The sequence below is a fragment of the Cricetulus griseus genome, assembly GCF_003668045.3.
Source record: "Cricetulus griseus strain 17A/GY chromosome 1 unlocalized genomic scaffold, alternate assembly CriGri-PICRH-1.0 chr1_0, whole genome shotgun sequence".
NCBI classification, from domain to species: Eukaryota; Metazoa; Chordata; class Mammalia; order Rodentia; family Cricetidae; genus Cricetulus; species Cricetulus griseus.
In genome coordinates, this window is record NW_023276806.1 from 78,773,543 (window position 1) to 78,785,001 (window position 11,459).

The 11,459-nt window shown below is 33.8% G+C and overlaps 1 pseudogene; it reads right to left on the minus strand.

Annotated features, from left to right (window-relative positions):
- Nucleotides 1–4,377: 4,377 nt before the first annotated feature.
- LOC100750438 lies at nucleotides 4,378–4,689 on the minus strand (annotated as a pseudogene).
- Between the last annotated feature and the right edge of the window lie 6,770 nt (nucleotides 4,690–11,459).

Sequence of the window (11,459 nt, forward strand, 5' to 3'; positions counted from 1 at the left end):
TGTTCACTGCAATATTCTTTCCTTTGCTTATTGTTTTTTACAAAGCATAATTATTTGAGAGCATGGATGTAATAGGAGCCAATAATTTATTGTTTTGTAAATTACAGAGTTACAGTTACATTCTCATGTTTTTCCATGATAGTTTTCTTCATCATTCACATGTTGATGAAAATGATTGTGTTAATATTTGTTTTCCAAGGAAAACTACTGTGAATGTTGAGGGTACAATTTTTGAGTGTACATATTCATATTTCAGCTTTCATTAGTAAATAAATAGTGGATGAATGGCTGGCTCATTAATTTGCAGGTAATAATGCATGGAATTGGAAAATATTGTACCAAGTGAGGAAAACCAGACCCAGAAAGATGAGAGCCACACATTCTCTCTTCTTTGTGGATTCTAGCTCTGAAGTTTTAGATGTGAGTATACAATCTGGTATGACCACAGAAACCAAAAATATACAAAGGTTTTGTGGGGCAGGTTTTTGTAGCATTTTAAAGATAAGATTTATGTATTTGTTGTTATTTTATTTGTTTTTTGCCTTCATTTAAATGTCTGCAGCATGTAGGTGTTTGGTATCCATGGAGTTCTCATTGACATGTCTAGGGAATCCATTACAAATCTCTGATATTCCATTTTTGAATTCTTTTCTTTTGTTTGGGGATATAATTTCTTGGATTCTCCATACTTGCATTTTTTTAAAATTTGGGCATACTGTACAGTCTCCTTTTGGAATAGCTCTCTTTAATTAGCAAGTGGGGGCACCTGTAAGGATAATTTCATTTTGAATCCAGTATTTGGAGATCACTGTCCTTCACCACCTTATGTTCAGTGTCTTAAAAATTATGATCTCACATTATTTGTCTTTCTTTGTTCATTTAAGTTGGAAAAGTAAATATCATCCTTCTGCTCACTTTTGAACAAAGGCAAAAGTCAAGGTTTAATTTTGTTTGAAAAAAAAGATAAAGGTTAGAATACAGTTAGAACACAAAATACATTCAGAGAATTGTAAAATGTTGTCGTGCAGCCTGAAGAGCTATACACATATCTACAATCAAGGTCAGAATAAAGTACATCTTCATTGCTTACATAGCCATCATTCTCCCTCTGTAAAACAAAGTAGAACCAAAAAAAGAAATGCTGAATTCTCACACCTTAATTTTGTATATGTGAAGAGTGAACATGCACTCATATATTGTTTGTCTACTGGTTCTAAGCATTTTTCCTTTGACCGTCAGCCATTTGGATATATATATATATATAATATATATATATATATATATATATATATATGGATTATATTTGGATATATATATGTCTTCATGTGTTGGTGGTTGTTGCTTCTTTATTATATTTTGTGAATATTGTTAATTTATTTGCATTTTAATTGAAGGTTAGCTAGATTATTGCCAGGGTCTGAATATTATAATATAGAATCTTGTTTATGCAGATGAAAAATACTTACATGACATTTTCAATACTTAGGGATAGAATCGTTGGTCTCTGGGATAAAATCATTTGTCTCTATATTTGCACGTATCAACTCTGTCTAAGCAATTTTATTTAGGAATTTTAAGACTTCACAAAACATATGAGATCAAATATTAGGCTATTTTGTCAGTTTTAACTTCAGTCATTCAGTACATTTATATCTCTAATAGGTGATGATAAACACACTTTTATATGCTTAACAAGGCATTTAATGATGCATTTAATGAAATGGCCATCCAAGATAGAGGTGCAGCCAGGGTTAGAATGTGTGCCTGTCACAGTGTGCAGTAACAAGTTAAGAAATGACTGTGTAAGCCCAATTGTAAGTGGGTAACACACTACAGAAAAGTCATACAAGTGGCTTAGTGAAACACCATTCAGTGAATTTTCTGGTATTTTCATGTAGAAAGAAGAGTTTATGAAATATAAATTCATGAAAAATTTTTATCTATTGTTTTCCAGAAATTTATGTTTTTCTACTATGTTTGAAGTATGATCAACCCAGAATTAATTTTGTATATGTACACAAGATATGGTTAATTTTTTTATAATTACCTCTATACATAAAGAAATAAATATGTATGTTTTTTGATTCGGTTCGCCAATATTTTATTGAGTATTTTAGCATCGATGTTCATGAGGGATATCGGTCTGTAGTTCTCTTTCTTAGTCATATCTTTGTGTGGCTTGGGTATCAAACTGATTGTAGCCTCATAGAAAGAGTTTGGCAATATCCCATCTGCTTCTATTGTGCGGAACAGTTTGAGGAGTACTGGTATCAGCTCCTGTTTGAATTTCTGGTAGAATTCTGCAGTGAAGCCATTTGGCCCTGGGCTTTTTTTGGTTGGGAGGCTTTTGATGACTGCTTCTATTTCATTAGGGGTTACAGGTTGATTTAAACCGTTTAGCTGATCTTGGTTTAATTTTGGTAAGTGATATTTATCCAGAAAACTGTCCATTTCCATTAGATTTTCAAATTTTGTAGAGTACAGGTTTTCAAAGTATGACCTGAAGATTCTCTGGATTTCCTCAGTGTCCATTGTTGTATCCCCCTTTTCATTTCTGATTTTGTTAATTGGCATGCTCTCTCTTTGCCTTTTGGTTAGTTTGGCTAGAGGTTTGTCAATCTTGTTGATCGTCTCAAAGAACCAACTCTTTATTTCATTGATTCTATGTAATGTTTTCCTAGTTTCTACTTTATTGATTTCAGCTCTCAGGTTGAATATTTCCTGACATCTACTCCTCCTTGGTGAGTTTTCTTCTTTTTGATCTAATGCTTTCAGTTGTACTGTCAATTCTGTAATGTTACTTTTCTCCAGTTTCTTCATGTGGACACTTAGTGCTATGAACTTTCCTCTTAGCACTGCTTTTAGAGTGTCCCATAAGTTTGGGTATGTTGTGTCTACATTCTCATTAAATTCTAGGAAGTCTTTAATTTGTTTTTTTAATTCTTCCTCAACCCTGGAATGGTGCAATTGGGTGTTATTCATTTTCCAAGAGTATGTAGGTTTTCTGCCATTCATATTGCTGTTGAATTCTAGCTTAAATGCATGGTGATCTGATAAGATATACGGGGTTATTTCAATTCTTTTGTAACTATGGAGGTTTGCTTTGCTGCATACTATGTGGTCAGTTTTAGAGAAGGTGCTATGTGGCACTGAGAAGAACATACAATCTTTTGAGTTTGGATGGAATGTTCTATAGATATCCGTTAACCCCAGTTGGGTTAAAACTTCTTTCAGATCCTTTGTTTCTTTGTTAAGTTTCTGTCTGGTGGTCCTGTCTAGTGATATAAGGGGGGTGTTGAAGTCTCTTACTATAAGTGTGTGTGGTTTTATGTGTGGTTTGAGCTTTAGTAATGTTTCTTTCACAAATGTGGGTGCCTTCGTATTTGGGGCATAGATGTTCAGGATTGAGACTTCATCTTGATGGACTTTTCCTGTGATGAGTATGAAATGCCCTTCTTTATCTCTTTTGATAGATTATAGTTTAAAGTCTAATTTGTTAGATATTAGGATTGCTACACCAGCTTGTTTCTTGAGCCTATTTGATTGGAAAATCTTTTCCCATCCTTTCACTTTGAGGTATTGTCTGTCCTTGAAGTTGAGGTGTGTTTCTTGTAAACAGCAGAAGGATGGATTCTGTTTTTATATCCATTCTGTTAGCCTATAACTTTTTGTGGGTAAGTTAAGACCATTGACATTTAGGGATATTAATGTCCATTGTTCTTTGATTCTTGTTTGTTTTGGATTTATTGTTGTTGGTGTCATTGTGTATGGATTTCGTCCTCCTGTTTCTTTTTGTGTTTGGTAAAATTAGATTATCTATTGCCTGTGTTTTTGTGAGTGTAGTTATGTCCATTGGTTTGGAGATTTCCTTCCAGAACCTTCTGTAGTTCTGGATTTGTGGATATGTATTGTTTAAATCTGTTTTTGTCATGGAATATCTTGTTTTCTCCATCTATAGTGATTGAAAGTTTTTCTGGGTACAGTATTCTGGGTTGACATCCATGCTCCCTTAGTGCTTGTATGGTGTCTATTCAAGACCCTCTGACTTTCAGAGTTTCCATTGAGAAGTCGGTGTGATCCTGATTTGGTGGACTTTGCAGAGCCCCCATTGAGGGCCATATCCTGCCTGGGAGTGGTGGGTGGATGGGGTGGGGGGTAGGTTGGGGGTGTGGGAGGAGGGATGGGGTGAGGGGAGGGATAGGGAGAAGGGACTTATATGTGAAACAAGATTGTTCCCTAACTTGAACTAATAAAAAAAGAAATAAATATGTAAATATCAGCAAGTATCACAAACATACCATTTTTGTCACTGTCTTTTTTTTTTTTTTTGAGATGAGTTTCTTTTATTGTGATTTATTGTCTCCAAAACAAAGCATCTTAGAATTGGATCACTTGGCCTTTTCTCTTCTTATCGCCTCCCAGTTCAAAATGCTTGCATCTCTTAATAGCCAGCATCCTCTTAGATTTGCATTTGGGTTCAACACACTCAAGCCTCAGCACAATCTTCTTTGTAGTCTTAGGGAAAATAGGGTTAATCTGCCCACCATAGCCACTCTGTTTCCTGTCATAACACCACTTTCCCTGGGCAAGCAAAGAATCCTTGCACTTTTTGTACTATGTCACTTTATGGGACTGGTGCTTGCTACATTTCTTGCAGAACGTCTGGCGAGTCTTAGGAACGTTCACCATGTTGGCAGGAGTGATATCGGCACAGAAAGAATGAGGCAAGGCCAGGGACGGAAGTTTTGTCACTGTGTTTTTAATTAACTCTTCTTTGTCATCAATAGTGTATCAATATGTATGTGTGTGTCTATTTCTATAAACTCTTTTCCCCTTTTGTATATTTATCTATTTTATTTTGCAACAATAATGTACAACCTATTTTTGAAGCAGGCTAAACACTGATGACTAGTAGCACAAGCCTCCTCTTTCTTTACAATATAATGGCTTCTAATCCAATCATTATTTTCTAAAGAATATCTCATATATCATGTTGTGCTTGTTAAAGATCAATAACGAATTTTATACACATATGGAAACATCTCTAATTTGTTCTTAATATAACATTCTAAACTGCAAATAGTTGATCTTTTGCTTTCTCATCTAGAATATGTCAATTAAAGTCAAGCATTAAAGATTGAAGAATCATCTATTTCTGCCTCATGTTGCTCATGGCATATTATAATTAATTAATCCTCAAACATTTTTAGCTCTTGCAATTGCTATTAGCATAATTTCTTAATAGAATATTCATTAGAAATATCCATTCAAATACCTTTTGTTTAAAGATCCATTATTTTACAAATAAATGGACTTTAAATCTCGGCAATAAGATATGTATTAAAAAGATAATTAAATCTTTTTGATGAGTTTACTTCTTCAGTGTGAGTAATATCGACCATGATTTCTATAGCTGCACAAACAAGGCCATATGTGAATGGACATGTGCACATTATTATTTGGAAATAGCTTAGGCCTATCTTTTTTTAACATATTCTCTATTATTTCTGTTTCTAGTTGTTAAGTGGCTCGAATGGCAGTTGGAGAAAGACAAGTAGGTCTGATTGTTTTGACATTTTCCTGATAAAAAGCTTTGGTTACTTCCTGGGCAAGATAAGTTGTGGCATTCCAAGTAAAAGGGCATTTGGCAAGCTCTGAAGCAGAACTGCTAAAAGCTGGGAAAAACTGAGATCTGTACAAAGTAATGAGTCAGGAACTGACTTCCATTTCATTGGAATATAAAAAGTCAAAGAGGATGTGGTCTTGTAGACATTTATGGGCAATGGCTATCTACTGACTCTTAGAAAGTGGCACTGTCATAATCTTGCGTATGTCAGTCTTTCATATAAGACCATGCAACAAAGATCACTCCCCAGTAAAGAATCTATGACTTATTTTCCCTTCAATCAATACATATGTAATTTATTTAAACCGAAATAGTTAATTCCATAGTGTATAAATAAAATTAGTCACAAAGGAAATAAGATTAACTTGTAAAGTATGTAAATTTTAAATGGACAAGAAGATATGCTATTTTTATTTCTTTATGCCTAACATTTTTTCTTTTAATTAAATAACATTTTTTTAAAATTTATTTTATATAGTGGTGCAGTTTCCCCTCCTTCCTTTCCTCTAGTTCCCCTTCCTGACCCCTGACTCCACCCTCCCCATCTACCTACCCCCTCCCCATCCACTCTTCCTGAGACTTCATTCAGAAAGGGGCACACAATTGAACAAAGCATGACACATCAAGCTGAGGCAGGACCTAGCCCCACCCTTTATGTCAAGGCTAGGGAAGGTAATTCAACATGGGGAAAAGGTTCCCAACAGCCAACTAAGATCAGGAACAGGTCCTGGTGTCATTGCTAGGAGCCTTATAAAGAAACCAAGATACACTCCATCTCTTAACAAAGTTTTATATTCATCAATTAAAAGGGTGCTAAGGAGCTTCATACCATGTGAAATTTCATCTATGAACTAAAAACTATTTAAGGCTTCAAAAATTACTGAAAGGATTATTTGAGTACACAAAAATCTTACAAAACGTTTTATATGCTTCCTTCCTGATAGGATAATTTGAGTACAAAAAATTCTTATGAAAAAAATATAAGCTAGTAATTTAAGTTCTTTTATGACAAAATACTATGGTTTGAATTAAAATTGATTTATATAAGAAGATCCTTAATTTTTTTCTCAAAATGTAAAAGGAAACTAAAGGGAACATACTAGCATAGAAAGGGGAGGGGGAACCCAGGCAGTGGTGGTGCTTGCCTTAAATCTCAGCACTTGGGAGGCAGAGGCAGGTGAATCTCTGTGAGTTTGAGGTCAACCTGGTCTACAGAGCTAGTCTGGGACAGCCAGGGCTACACAGAGAAACCCTGTTTTGAAAAACAAAACAGGAAACCATCAGACAAACAAACAAAAACAGTGACAAAGGTAAGGAAGGATGCCATTACTTCATATTATAACATCACTAAAATCTAACATGGAAAAGACATGACTAGTATATTTCCTCATCACAGTACTTTAGGCCAACATTTATATATCTCATATAGGCCAAAAGTGATTCTTTTTTATCATTAACTTGAACAAAAATGCTTCTTACACTATTCTGTGAGCATGCAATTTGACATCACTGCTGTATATAAAATATTTTCATATGCTTACAGTTTGTGCACAAAACATTTCAATCTTTTGTAGTATTGAAGGTTATATGTGCTTAGTTCACTGTGTGTCCAGCATACAATTACCCTGTTAAGATTAATTTATTTAACGCCATGCCTATGGTATATGGTAGACACAAAAGGCACATAGCTTTCAAATATCTTTGAGATTATTAAATTAGAACTTTATCTATGTTTCTATTTTAAAAGTAGCATGTACTTTATGATTTTTAGGAGAGCTTTTGGTTAGTGTTGTGATTTGTATTACTTTGCTTTTTGGATTACATGATACTGCTTTTCTTTAAATGTCCAGAGATCCTTGTTAGTTATAATAGGTGTAGTAGCATGCATTGTATGAGAGTGAATTGCCCATTGGACTTTTGCACTAAAAGTGACAGTTACTGTGGATTTCTATTAACTAATGGAAAACATCCACAGGTAGGTTTTCTGGAATAGGATGACTAAGGATTAGGTTGTTAGATGGCATCATTAGCTTTTTGTTGGTGAATGAACTGGGATTCTTTGGTGCAGTGTGTTGCCAGAAAGATGGTTTATTCTTACCTCATTGCTTTTTAGCTGATAGAATTTCATACATGAAAGGAATTTCAGTATTTTAATTGTCAGCAAAACTAAGTCTTAGAGTGACTGCTAGATTATAAAAGTTCACAGAGTAAATGTCAGCAAAGCCATGGCTAAAAATAAAGAAATCGTAATCTCAATTTTCCCAATATTTTAAACAACTTCAAGTCTCTATGCAGCTGAATCCACAAGAGACCATTTAAAGGGGTATAAAGCATTTATTAGGATGTACCCACAAATATACAAGGTAGATAGCCACCATGGTCTCCTTTTCTGCCATGGAATGAATGGAACCACCAGTCCAATCTTCGACCACTATACCAGAGAGTGAGCCACTTCCTGCCTCTTTCCTTTTAAGAGGTCATATTGGCAGACAAGAAGCTATACCTCTATTGGGCCAGATAGGTCAAGCAAGGTGAAGAGTCTGAATGTCAATCTTACTTTGGATCACTTACTTTTTAGCCTAAGAAGTCTCTTTGTAAATCAGACAGTCAGTGGGTAAAGAGCTACCTAAAAGCAAAAATATGTATTAGAATAATAATCTTCTGAAAAGTACATGTTTATAAACAGAAAATTTTCTGATAAAATCTCAGAGAAGCAACATCTAATATCAACTCTAATTTGATGGCAGAGGGATTTTACATTCATTGTTAAATGCATTTTTCAGCCTTATGCCAAGTCATTCCATTTCCAGACAGCCTTATATTTAATCTTTTCCATAAAGCACTTCAAAAAGAACAATCAAATGAACTTTTAACCCCTCACTGTGTCTTTTTACTTACAAGTGCTACTAATTTTCGATTTGGTGTGCTGAAGTTAAAATGAGTTTGGGGAATACAAAAACTTCTTCTGTTTGCTTTTGAAAATGAAACTAATTCAGAAAACTCCTGTAAATTGTAAAGCGATGTTCTTGCTAGACATTGTGAAAAGTCTTTAACACCTTGGATGAAAAAAATCACTGTTATACCAGAAAATCTAACACAGTTTCTGTCAATTCCATTACTTGCTTATGTTTAAGATAAAATTAATTTAATTTAATGTAGTTTTCATCATAATTTAACAGATAAAGATAGTTTGTCTTTAGTTCCTGCCAATGAGAAATGGGCAGGGAATGTGAAAAAGTCACTCTATATCCAGAAAATGGCTGCTATGTTCATAACACTGTACTGTCTATTTTATTTAGTTTGGTGGGTTGATTATACAACAAAGTCAGTTCTTAATAGATTGATGTTAAAAATTAGATTGTCATTCTTTTTTCTTTTTTCCCCATTTTTTAAAAAATTGAATTAGAAATAAGATTGTTTTACATGTCAATCCCAGATTGTCATTCTTATACTGTATATATCCCACCAATACCTGATATTTGCTACATGAATCTCCTTTCTCTGCAAACAATATATTAAGGATCCAATGAGTTAGTAGGAAGAGTGAAAAAAACAGATTCCAAAACAAACAAACAAACAAACTAAAAACAAAAAAAATCAACAAAACAATAGACATTTCTTTCAAATTTCACTAGATGGAAAATCATAGTCCATGCTAGATTGACTGTCACTTTTTTGAGTATCAGTTCGCATTTTCACAAGGAGAATGTCACATGTAGGAACTTTGGTGTCTATTTAGTGCTTTGAAACTTTGTAGGTTAATAAAAATTCCAGCTATTTAATTGCGATTTTTGCTTCCAATATCTTTGTCCTCACTATTAGAATGAAATTATTGAGAAGAATGCAACTTTATTTTCTTCACTCATGGTCAGTTCCTTTATATACATTTGAATTATACATAGAGTGTGGGGCAATCACTCTATGCATGGATGCATTTTTTTTAGTTTTTCCTAATTACATATTTTTTTTTTGTTCGATCTGTAAGATAGACATAAGATGTTAAAAGGGATGTGATGAAATTGGGTCATGTCTATAGAAATAAACAAAATTACTGTTGACCTCTAATGTATATTTAAAAATTCTTTGTTGAATCTGAGTTCATAGAGATTGTTTCTGCAGCATGTAGGAAACACTATTTTTGAGTTCATTTTGACCTTTTGTTCTCTCCATGAATTCATTATCACAAATATAAAACATTTTCTTAGGATTTTAATTTCTTAAACACTGTTACCCATGTAGATGTTTAAGTTTACTCAAATCAATATTGATTATTATTAAATTTACACATAATTATTAAATTTAAATACCTTAATAAATTCATATAGAATGATTTATTATTGCTCTTGATCAATGATAGAGACATCTACTTGTTATAAACATTACAATGACATCCTGGATCTACTGCATCCAGGATGCAGTCAGTTTTTCTTATGACTTTCCAGCTCATCATTCCAGGAGTTCCACTTTTAGATTTATTTTGCCATGAAATTGCAAATATGATCAAATAAAAAACATTTTACTTTAGAAATAAGAGTATTGGAGAGAAGGAAAAGAGGCATATTCCTTAGAAATGGTATCTCAGGCTTTCCTGATCTCATTCTGATGATCTGAAGAAAAAATGGACAATTATGAATAGAATCATTGCTTCTTTTCTAAGTAATATCATTTGAAATGATGGAAGATGAGTTAGGGTGCACTGAATCCCTCGCAGAAAAGTTGAAAATAGAAGAAAATCCACATTTGTCAAGTTGTGTTTCTCAACTTTCAGCAAAAGCAATAAATCTTATCTTGAGAATACATACATGTTGATGTGGTTAAATGCAGTCAACATATAAACTGTAGCAACCATGTTGTTCCATGTAAGAAATGCCTCAGCTTAAGCAAGTAAGAAGTGTCAACACAAGGACGTAGTTACTTATCTGAAATAAATATTTGTTGCAAGTGACAGTTCAGCAAAGCCAGTACCTGCTTGGGTAGGGAACACGGGAGTGTCTGGTTAACTGGGTATGTCTATTATGGCCATATAGATTCTAACATTTTTTTTGAAAAAAATGAAAAAAATTAGGCAGGTATAATGGTGCTTGCCTTAATGCCAGCACTCAGCAGGAACAGGTAGGGAGGTCTCTGAGTTTGAGGCCTTCCTGTCTACATACTGAATTGCAGGGCAGCCAGAGCAACATAGAAAGACCAGTCACAAAAACAGTAATATAATTAAAATGGAATAGTGCAGATATCTTAGTTAGTAAGTCTTTGTCATACAAGTGTGAATAATTGAGGTCTATGATTTAAATCCATATAAAAAATCCAGAAGGCCTTGTTACATGCTTGTAACCCCAGCTTTTATAAGGCAAATAGATTTGATCTTCTGGAATCTCTGACAAGCCAGGCTACACAAATCAGTCATCACAAGGCCAATATCAAAGTATAGGTGGATGCTCCCAAGATTGACTTTTGGATTCCAAATTTACATGTACACCCATGAATACACCTGTAGCACATATGTACCACTTCATGAACATGGACATATAGACATGTAAATGGAAAAGTTTAAATGGTTTGTAACTTGTATGATTTTACTTTTTTCATGGAATTACCTAGTACAGTAGATTAATGTGAAAATTAATTCACCTATGTGTCTTTTTAAAAGATGAGAACATTTTACACATATTCTCATCATTCTTCAAGACTATAATAAACATTTAAAATGTTCTTGATCCAAGTTGCCGTGTTTTCCAAAAGTTTTTTCCCTAATGGTTTCTTGACATTATTCTTCCCATATCAATAGAAAATTTTATACTCTAATTGGTATCTCTCAAATTTCACCTCCGATCCT